Below are 10,272 nucleotides of genomic sequence, written 5' to 3'. Positions count from 1 at the left end.
TAGACTTTGTCCCGCATCTCGCGTGAGCGTGCACACACTGCACCCGAGTCCCCTGGGTCTCCTAGAAGTAATCTAACGATTCTATAGTCAAGTCCTAGCGATTCCAAAGCCTATTAGTACTGTACTTACCTGCTAGTAATTTCGCATTCCACTTTTCTAGTATATGGTTTTCCGTGCCCCTCGGGCATTTGTATATACTGTGCTAACTTAAGTATTTTTGTAAGAGTTTTGGTTTGTGCTTAGTACCCTGTCCTCATAAAGAGTACAGGGCTGTTGTGATCTTTAATAAATAACTGTTTATTTTCATAACACTTGTGTGGTGTCCTTTCACTGGGTGTTCAAGGGGTATATGTGGTATAACAGCTGGCTTAACACGCCCTCTCGAGTCTTTAGCCTTAGACTGCTACTAGGATAGCTGGTCTATAAGGTTGACTTACAACCAATCATCAATAAGGGTTGCTGGACTGATACATAGTGTTCACTAGAATAGTGACCACTGCATATCAGGCCACCTTCTCACACCAGGAAGGTTAGGTTTCACTTACAATGAGGTGCACACGGTCACAATTGCTTATAAATCGTGTATGTATACTCCTGCTGAGATGCGTTTGTCCTACTGAAAATGTTTTAACGGCAGTCCAGATGGCGATTCTGAAGGAACGCTCTTTAGCTCAGCGCATGTTGGATACAATAGGCTAGTTCTTTGAATTTGGCTGATGTCAACTTTACCGTTGACTCTTCTTTGCCAACAGAGGACTTTTTACAATATAAACATGTTCATCCTCCTCCTTTATCATTACTTCCTCTTGATCAGTACAAATTCATTATTTACAGTGATGGGTCTGCACAGCCAGCCATTAGTTCTAAACACGCTTATTCTGCAGCCTGCATGATTGTGGCAGGTACAATTGTCGATGGGGATTTTAGATCGTCCTTAGTGCACACACAATCTCTTGGAGATTGCACAGCTCAATCGGCTGAGCTACGTGCTTTGTTTTGGCTCTTTATTTTGCTGATCCAGCAGTTCTGACACTTGATGTGTGATTCCTTTTACTGTGTACAATCCTTCAATGATAATTTAATATTCTGGACACAGAATGATTTTCGTGATTCTAAGGGCAGCGCAATTAGGCATAAAAGATTTGGTTAAGAGTGACCGCTCTTAGGGAACGTTAGCCACTCACACTTTTTATTCATACTTTGGGTTATCAACGCGTGGGAGCACACACTGTAATTCTCTGGCTGATGAGGCAGCCAAATCTGCAGTAGCCACTTGTTCAGTAGCAGCAGTCACCAGGCCTATGACTAAAATTGATTATATTCTGGCAGCTATTGCTGTGACGAAAGAGGGAGCAGAGTTTCCCCAGGGTTTCTCTTCACGTTATACATATCACTTGACATCTGATCAGATTCCAGTTGCAACTATTCCATCTCTTGGTTATCGTATGATTCCCAACGAGGACCGCAGATTTTCTTTAATAGTGGCTGCACATGAAGGTGTTGCTTCTGCACACGCCGGAGTGACCGCGCCTTTTTTCCTTTTACAACAACATTTTTGGTGGTGTGGTATGTACCGACAAGCATGTAAATGTACTTTCCTGTGACATTTGTCAACAGATTAAGCCTTCAACAGTTTCACGTCCACACCACACTCAACTGTACAATTCAAATCAACCATTTGGTTGTATTTAGCTTGATCAGTGCTGTCCTTTAACATCTGATAATGTTTTTAAGTATATCTTGGTTTCAGTGGATTCGTTTGGGTTTGGCCGCAACGTAGTGCTGACGCTCGTACTTACAAAAGATTTGTGTCTCTTTGTAGGGACATATGCCTCTGGCTCCTTCCATTCTAACCAAGGTCCTGCTTTTGCCTCTAAGGCTTACCGGGATGCGATGAAGTCTATGGGGACAGGTGCAATTTTCGTCTCCATATTGGCCTGAGGGCAATTCTGTTGTGGATCGGATGAACCATGACTTAAATCAATCTTTAACAGCGAAAGTATTAGGTGCTGGTCATGGCTGGTTGATCATCTATACGGAGTTCAACGTGTGCTTAATAATCTCCCTTGAAGATCTCTGGGTGGGCGGACCCCATACTAAATGCTCTTTGGCATTAAAATGTTTGTGACAGACCTTGATGGTCTAGACGTTGTGGCGACTGCTGCAACGTTTGACTGTTGTCGTGGGGTAGCGGCGGACCGGAATAACAGGCGTGGAGGCCGTATATAGTGAGCGATGTCTATTTATTAGGGGTGGTGCACAAAGTCAAAAGGTAGACCAGAGTCTGGGAGGGGTTGTCCACGTTGTGGAAGGTCCGTAGTCACAGGTCCCACAGATAGCTCCTGGCGGTGCTGGGATAGCACAGGTGAGGGTAGAGGTGCCGTCGTCTGGCAGGGGGGCTCTGGATCCCTCTCCGGATGGTGGTTCCTCGGAGGCGTGCAAGGAGAGATAAAGAAAGGACCGTTAGTCCGACCGTTCCAAACGGTATGGATGCCTAATGCCGACACCGGGAGTGCTTAAGAGAAGGCAGACAGTGAGGGAGGGGGTAGGGTAGAATACGGTCGGGAAGAAGAGGAGGGTGTCGGAAGATAGAGGTAGTGCCAGGAATATCATACAAGTGCCAGCTCGTGAGGAGGTGCTTTACTTAATATACAGTGGTCAGGGTGGCTTCAAGATAATATACAGTACTCGGTGATTCCAAGAGGGGGGTTTGTGAGGGCAATTTACACTAGGTTGACTCACACGCTATCTACACAGGAGAGGGGGAGAAGTTACTCACATGGTCCCGCCGTAGCTCTCCGTTGAGCTACGGCCGCTCTCCAGCGTCCTCCACAGGACTCCACCAGTCCTCCGTCCAGACCTCGTCTTCTTCTCCTTCTCCGTTCCGCGTTGCAGGGGTGCCGCCGTCCGTCTTCTGCCACGATCCGAACTCTCCGCACACCAGGCCGTCGTTGGTTTCTCCTTTTCTGTCGTCCGCCGTGGGGTAGGGGTTGGGACTTCCGGGGTCAGGCGGGAGTCCTTCCGGTTTCGGGTTGTTCCGGATTGGGTCCTGCAAGGAGGAAGAAAACAATGGTGTCCGGGGTGTCAGGGACGCCGTCTGATCGATCCGGCAGCTTCGGGAGCCCGAGGGAAGCATCGGGTTGTGTACGGTAGGGGCGGCCTTCTCTTCACATCCCCTTTCCCTAGCTGTCCTTCCTGTAGGGGGAGGGTATCTTGAAAGATAATCGGCGTTGCCCTGTTCCACGCCTTTTCTGTGTAGGGTTTTGAACCTGTAAGGTTGGAGGGACAAGAACCACCGTAACACCCGATCATTGTGTCCTTTATTGCGGGCCATCCATTCCAAGGGAGCGTGGTCTGTATACAGGATGAATTCCCGTCCCTCTAGATAGTAGCGTAGGCTATCTATCGCCCATTTTATGGCCAGTGCCTCTTTTTCTACGACCGCGTAGTTCATCTCCCTTGGAAACAATTTGCGGCTTAGAAATAGGATGGGTCGTTCGTCACCATTGTGGTCACGTTGGGACAGCACAGCCCCCAAACCTTGATCGGACGCATCGGTCTGGAGGATGAACGGCAGATTATAGTCCGGACTGATAAGGACAGGATCCGACAGCAAGGAATGTTTCAGGAGGCGGAAAGCTTTTAACATTCGGGTATCGGGGTGTTGTAGTGCCTCTTCGGCCTTTGTTGATTTTTTTAGGAGATCGGTTAGGGGAGCAGCCGTCTGGGAAAAGTCAGGGATAAATCTCCTGTAGTATCCCAATAGACCGAGGAATGCACGCAGCTCTTTTTTTGTTTTTGGGAAGGGGATGGCTTGGATGGCTGTGATTTTATTGTTCTGTGGCCGGATCAGTCCCTCACCTAACAGATAACCCAGGTATTTAACGGTTTGAGCCGCCAGGGTGGTTTTTGCTGGGTTAATGCTGAACCCGTATGAACCCAAGGACGATATGACTTTATGTAGGTGATGCATGTGTTGCTGCCAGTCATCACTGTAGATGATTATATCATCCAAATAGGCTCCCGCATATCGGGAATGTGGTTGCAGGACTAGGTTCATGGCTCTTTGAAAGGTCGCGGGAGCGCCGTGAAGACCGAAGGGCATCATTGTGAATTGATAGAGGCCGTCCGGAGTAGAAAAGGCTGTTTTCTTTTTATCTTCGTCCCTCAATGGGATCTGCCAGTACCCCTTGCAGAGGTCCAGCGTACTGATGTACTTCGCCCGTCCTATTCGTTCGATCATTTCATCGACACGAGGGAGTGGGTAAGTATCAAAGGAGGAGATTTTGTTTACTTCCCTGAAGTCAATACAGAATCGGATTGATCCATCTGGCTTAGGCACTAGAACAATGGGGGAATTCCAGCTACTGACTGACGGTTCTATGACGCCGAGGCGCATCATCTGTACTATCTCTTCTTGAATGACTGCTCTACGTGCTTCCGGGACCCGATAGGGTCTTTGACGAACCGTTTTCCCGGGCTCGGTTATGATGGAGTGTTCAATTATCGAGGTGCGACCCGGGGAAGTAGAGAAGATCTTTTGCAGTGATTGTAGGGAAGCCCGTAGATCCTGTCTTTGGTTATCGGGGAGATCGGGATCAATGCATGACTCATAAGACAATTTTAGTTCTGGACTGGTACCAGTTAGAACAGGGAGAGGCCCGACCCAGGCCTTCAGCAGATTCACGTGGTAAATCTGGGTAACATGGCGGATGGGATCTGTTTCCACCTCGTAGGTGACCGGGGTTACTTGCCGCAAGACAGAAAACGGACCCTGCCATTGTCCCAGTAGTTTGTGGTCCGAGGATGGGATCAAGAGAAGGACCAGGTCACCCGGGGCAAAAGATCGGGGTTTGGTACCTTTGTCGTACTGTTGTTTCTGATGGGCTTGTGCACTCGTCATATTCTGCCTGACTATGTCCCGTATTTGACCCAAGTGTGTTTTAAGGTTCTCTACATACTCAGGGAGGGGTCTGGTCCGGTCGGGTTCGGCCTCCCAGGCTTCTTTAGCCATATCCAACAGGGTTCTTGGGGGTCGCCCATATAGGAGCTCATATGGCGAATAGCCAGTGCTGCTCTGCACCTTGCAGCGGATTGCAAACAGAGCCAGGGGTAGCATCTCTTCCCACCTTCTGCTCTCGAGGGCCAACAGTTTTTTTAGGGTACTCTTGAGAGTGGCGTTGTAGCGCTCCACCAACCCGTCGGTCTGCGGGTGGTAAGCGGAGGTCCTTATCTGCTTAATACCAAGTCGTGAACACACCTGCCTCATCAAGGTGGACACGAAGGGGGTTCCCTGGTCGGTTAATATCTCCCGAGGGAAGCCTACCCTAGAAAAAATGGAGATCAAGGCTTTAGCGATATTTTGAGTTGTCGGCTGTCTTAGGGGTACGGCTTCAGGGAAGCGGGTGGCGTAATCGACCAGTACTAATGCGTATCGACAACCAGTTCTGGAGGGTAACATAGGGCCTATAATGTCCATCCCTACTCTACTGAAGGGTACATCAATCAAGGGTAGAGGCTGTAGGGGTACCCTCGGTGGTCGGTACCGGCTGTTTTTTTGACAAACTGGGCAGGCACGGCAATACAGTTTTATTTGCTGGTAGACCCCTGGCCAATAGAATTTCTCCAAGATAGCCTGTCCGGTCTTCTCGTCACTAAAGTGTCCCCCCAGCAGATGGCTATGAGCGAGAAACAACACCTTGTCTCGGAAGGGTCCCGGGATCAGTAGCTGGGATGGTTGGTGTGCCCCTCCCTTCCTGTACAGTAGGCCATTTTTTCGGAAGAAATAGGGACCTACTTGTAGAGGGTCTTCGTGGTCGAGAGCACGACTCCAGGCATCTTGGAGGACAGGATCCTCCTGTTGGGCGGCTCGGAACTCCCTGTCGGTTTCCCAGGGATGTTCCTCCACTCTGACGGGTAGAACAGCAACATGGTTCCTTTTCTCTTTCTTCTTTTGTGTTTTCGTTTTGTGTGCTTTGCCCGAAGCCTCTTGACTCGGCTGGTCGTGTGGAAACGGGGCCTCCAACCACCATTTTTCCAGGGAGTTGGTGGTCTCATGGAGAAGACGAGGTAGTCCAGAGTAATCACTGCCCAGTATTACCTGTTCCGGGAGGGATGGAATGAGGCCAACAGTGAGCGTGGTGCCCTGGTCAGTCGGGTGTTGTACACGTACCCTGGCGGTGGGGTACAGTTTTGTATCTCCGTGCACACATTGGATTGCTACCGTACCGGTCACTGGTCCCACAGGGTTTGGTAGCTCTTGTGGACGGAGTACACTTTGTCGGCAGCCTGTATCAGCCAGGGCTAGAACAGGGTGTCCCTCAATCCGTACTGGGCAATGAAATCTAGGAGGGCTAGGATCAGTGGGAAGACACACATAATTCCTGGCGAGACCCACCTCCATTGGCTCATCTTTCTGAGGACACACTCGCGCAATGTGTCCGTATCCTCCACAGTGATAGCACTGGGGACCGGGTGGTGGTGCCCGTGGTACAACAGGGTAAGGGAACAAAGGGGGCAGTTCCGGCTTCTTGGCTAGGGGAGGTCTCGGTGTTCGGGTCCCGGTGTGGGGCTGAGACCGATGTGGATGCTCTTCTTTGGGCCGCTGAAAGTCTTGGGCGCGGTTGTAAGCGCTGGCAATTTCAACCGCACTTTCAAGGGTCAGACGGGCATGTTGGCGAACCCATTTTTGAGTGGTAGGATGTAGGGAAGCCAGGAATTGTTCCAAATATATTTTGGTGAGTATTTCTTCTTTCGTGGAGGAGGCAGGACGCAACCAGCGATCCGCCAGGTCACGGATGCGAAAAGAGAGAGCCCTTGGTGTTTCTTGAGGTCCTTCTTTGGCTTGGCGGAGTCTCACCCTATAAGTCTCATCATCAATACCAAGCCTTTCCAAGATACAAGTCTTTATATCAGCATAGGGCGTTTGTCCTTGTACATTGGCCTGTTGATACGCCGCTTGTAGTTCACCGGTAAGTAGGGGCCCTAGATAATGTCCCCAGCGATCAGCGGGCCAGGCAGCAGCTTGGGCCAACCGCTCAAAGTTGGTAAAGAAGAAGTCCGGGTCCTCTCCCGGGACGTACTTTTGAAGGACCACCGAGGGGAGGGAAGCTATAGGTCTTTGTTGGCCAAGTACATCGGTGAGCTTTCCCATTGCTTGATCCTGGGATGCCCCCTGACCTTTCAACACGTCATGTAATTGACCTCGGTCATCTTCGGCGGTTTTTAGAAACTGTTCCATCATTTTCCCCAGTTGTTCCTGGGTCTCGGCGAGCTTCTTCACAGCGGCCTCCATGCTTCCGGGAAATCCCACTTCTGACACCACCTGTTGTCGTGGGGTAGCGGCGGACCGGAATAACAGGCGTGGAGGCCGTATATAGTGAGCGATGTCTATTTATTAGGGGTGGTGCACAAAGTCAAAAGGTAGACCAGAGTCTGGGAGGGGTTGTCCACGTTGTGGAAGGTCCGTAGTCACAGGTCCCACAGATAGCTCCTGGCGGTGCTGGGATAGCACAGGTGAGGGTAGAGGTGCCGTCGTCTGGCAGGGGGGCTCTGGATCCCTCTCCGGATGGTGGTTCCTCGGAGGCGTGCAAGGAGAGATAAAGAAAGGACCGTTAGTCCGACCGTTCCAAACGGTATGGATGCCTAATGCCGACACCGGGAGTGCTTAAGAGAAGGCAGACAGTGAGGGAGGGGGTAGGGTAGAATACGGTCGGGAAGAAGAGGAGGGTGTCGGAAGATAGAGGTAGTGCCAGGAATATCATACAAGTGCCAGCTCGTGAGGAGGTGCTTTACTTAATATACAGTGGTCAGGGTGGCTTCAAGATAATATACAGTACTCGGTGATTCCAAGAGGGGGGTTTGTGAGGGCAATTTACACTAGGTTGACTCACACGCTATCTACACAGGAGAGGGGGAGAAGTTACTCACATGGTCCCGCCGTAGCTCTCCGTTGAGCTACGGCCGCTCTCCAGCGTCCTCCACAGGACTCCACCAGTCCTCCGTCCAGACCTCGTCTTCTTCTCCTTCTCCGTTCCGCGTTGCAGGGGTGCCGCCGTCCGTCTTCTGCCACGATCCGAACTCTCCGCACACCAGGCCGTCGTTGGTTTCTCCTTTTCTGTCGTCCGCCGTGGGGTAGGGGTTGGGACTTCCGGGGTCAGGCGGGAGTCCTTCCGGTTTCGGGTTGTTCCGGATTGGGTCCTGCAAGGAGGAAGAAAACAATGGTGTCCGGGGTGTCAGGGACGCCGTCTGATCGATCCGGCAGCTTCGGGAGCCCGAGGGAAGCATCGGGTTGTGTACGGTAGGGGCGGCCTTCTCTTCACATTGACGTAGATATCCATTGTGCTATGTTACAGGATCTACAAAAGGCTCTTGATTCACAAGCAAAAGCCCATTTGCCCTCTTCCGCAGATGCAGCGGTGCGATTTCTGGTTTCTGACTGCCTTTCTAAACTTGGAGATCTGGTCCAAGAGAAGGTGGATAACAAGAAACAATTTGATCCTTCATACCGTGCACCAGTCCGAGTCCTTGGTTTGAAAGCGCTGTGATTCTGCCTCCACTACCTGGTCGTAAGGAGAATCAATTCTTTTCAATTGAGCATGTCAAGCTATAACATACGGCCGATACTGAATAGTATGCCTACAAGTGTTCCACGCTGGGATATTTCACTCAGTTCATTGGCTTCTGCTTCCTCAGCGTTTCCCCAACAAATGGAGGGGGAGATGGAATCTTAAACTGAGTATGCTTCGCCTCAAGTTGAGGTTATAATTGACATTCATGAAAATACAATTCATTTTTCTTCCAAGGAGCAGCCCCTGTTTTTCAGCTGGGGTCCAGTGGTTACTAAATGGACCGTAATAGCTTTTCTTTGGATACATCATTGTTGTCATCTGTGGCAGAACCTCCTACACGTACCAGTCTTTTCATCTCCTTTTTCAAGAAGAATTACCTGGTCTCGCCCTGGACATGCGTCCTGGATGGTGCTGACAATAGTTTTCCTCTTCATGTGGATTGGGTTCGCAACTGTTTTACCTGTTGATTGATGGCCATTACCTACCTTAATGCTCTGCTGTGAACTTGGTTAACAGAGTTCTGGCCCCTCACACTTAATCTCATAAAGTGAAAAGAGATCCAGCACTAGTTAATATTTCAGCTTTCCCAATTAATTATGGTATAGTGTGGGAAAAAGTACCATTCGATATTCATGGCCCGACCCAGACTTTTAACATTCCATGCGTATTCCGCGTTTCTTTAGGAGATGTGGTTTTGCCTGGAATAAATTCTGAAGACTGGGACGTTAACGCTGTTTATTCATTGTTTTCAGATTTAAAATATTATTCTGCTTTAGATACTGAGAATTTGTATTTGAATTCAGCAAAATATGCAGATTTATTCTGTTACCAACATTATGGCCATAATTGTTTACACAAAACCAATACTCAGAGACCGTATTTAAATTATACTCAGTAGGAACATTGCCCAACCCCGTTATTGGGGAGCTAAAAGACCCAACTAAGTAAATTTTGTATTTTGCGGGTTACAATTTTTCTGAACCTGTCCTATTTTTATAAATTGAAGATACCTGCCCGAACCAAATTTATGTTTACCAATACTAAATTAACTTACTCCTTGTCCTTCATAACTGATTTGCCCGTGAAAGGTTATGAATACTGGAAGGAAACGGTTGATTTAAGATCGGTTTGGGGTACCAAAGATTGGCATGTGTTGGGCACTGAATCATTGTATTGCGCGTGTTTTGTATCGTCTCAGCTCATATTTTTAAATGAGATGGTACAACAGACTACTGGTTAAAATCCTAACTTAGTACAGTGAGCTATTAAACTATACTGCCTACTAGTATGGTTGTCATGTGGCTTCTACATCTTGTAGTCCTTATGTAACATTTCCTATACAGTGATTTACACATGTGTAAATAATTGTCTCTGTGTAGTGTCCGAGGCATAGGTGATCTTTGGGGGCACCAACAAACAGTGTTGCACAGGGCGCCACCAGCACTAAAGCCAGCCCTGCCATCGAGGCCAGTCTGCCTCACCCATTGGCCTTGTTTCAGCAGTAGTAGCTGCAACACAACAAGGATAGGCAATGCAGGATTTACACACACACCAAACTAAATTTGCAAACTTGACACACTCTGCTTCATGCACAAGCACTTTTAACATGTGCTACCTGCTCTGGAGCCACTGGAATTATGCAGCAATGGGGTCAAAATGATGCCGCAGTGTTGACTAAATTATGCAACAAAAAAAAGCTGCA

General features: G+C 49.1%; 1 pseudogene; it reads right to left on the bottom strand.

Annotated features, from left to right (window-relative positions):
* Positions 1–5,486: 5,486 nt before the first annotated feature.
* Positions 5,487–7,294, bottom strand: LOC147698625 (uncharacterized; annotated as a pseudogene).
* Positions 7,295–10,272: the final 2,978 nt, after the last annotated feature.

Source organism: Lissotriton vulgaris, chromosome 8, assembly GCF_964263255.1.
Source record: "Lissotriton vulgaris chromosome 8, aLisVul1.2, whole genome shotgun sequence".
In the NCBI taxonomy this organism is placed as follows: Eukaryota; Metazoa; Chordata; class Amphibia; order Caudata; family Salamandridae; genus Lissotriton; species Lissotriton vulgaris.
This window is presented reverse-complemented; position numbering and strand designations above follow the sequence as displayed.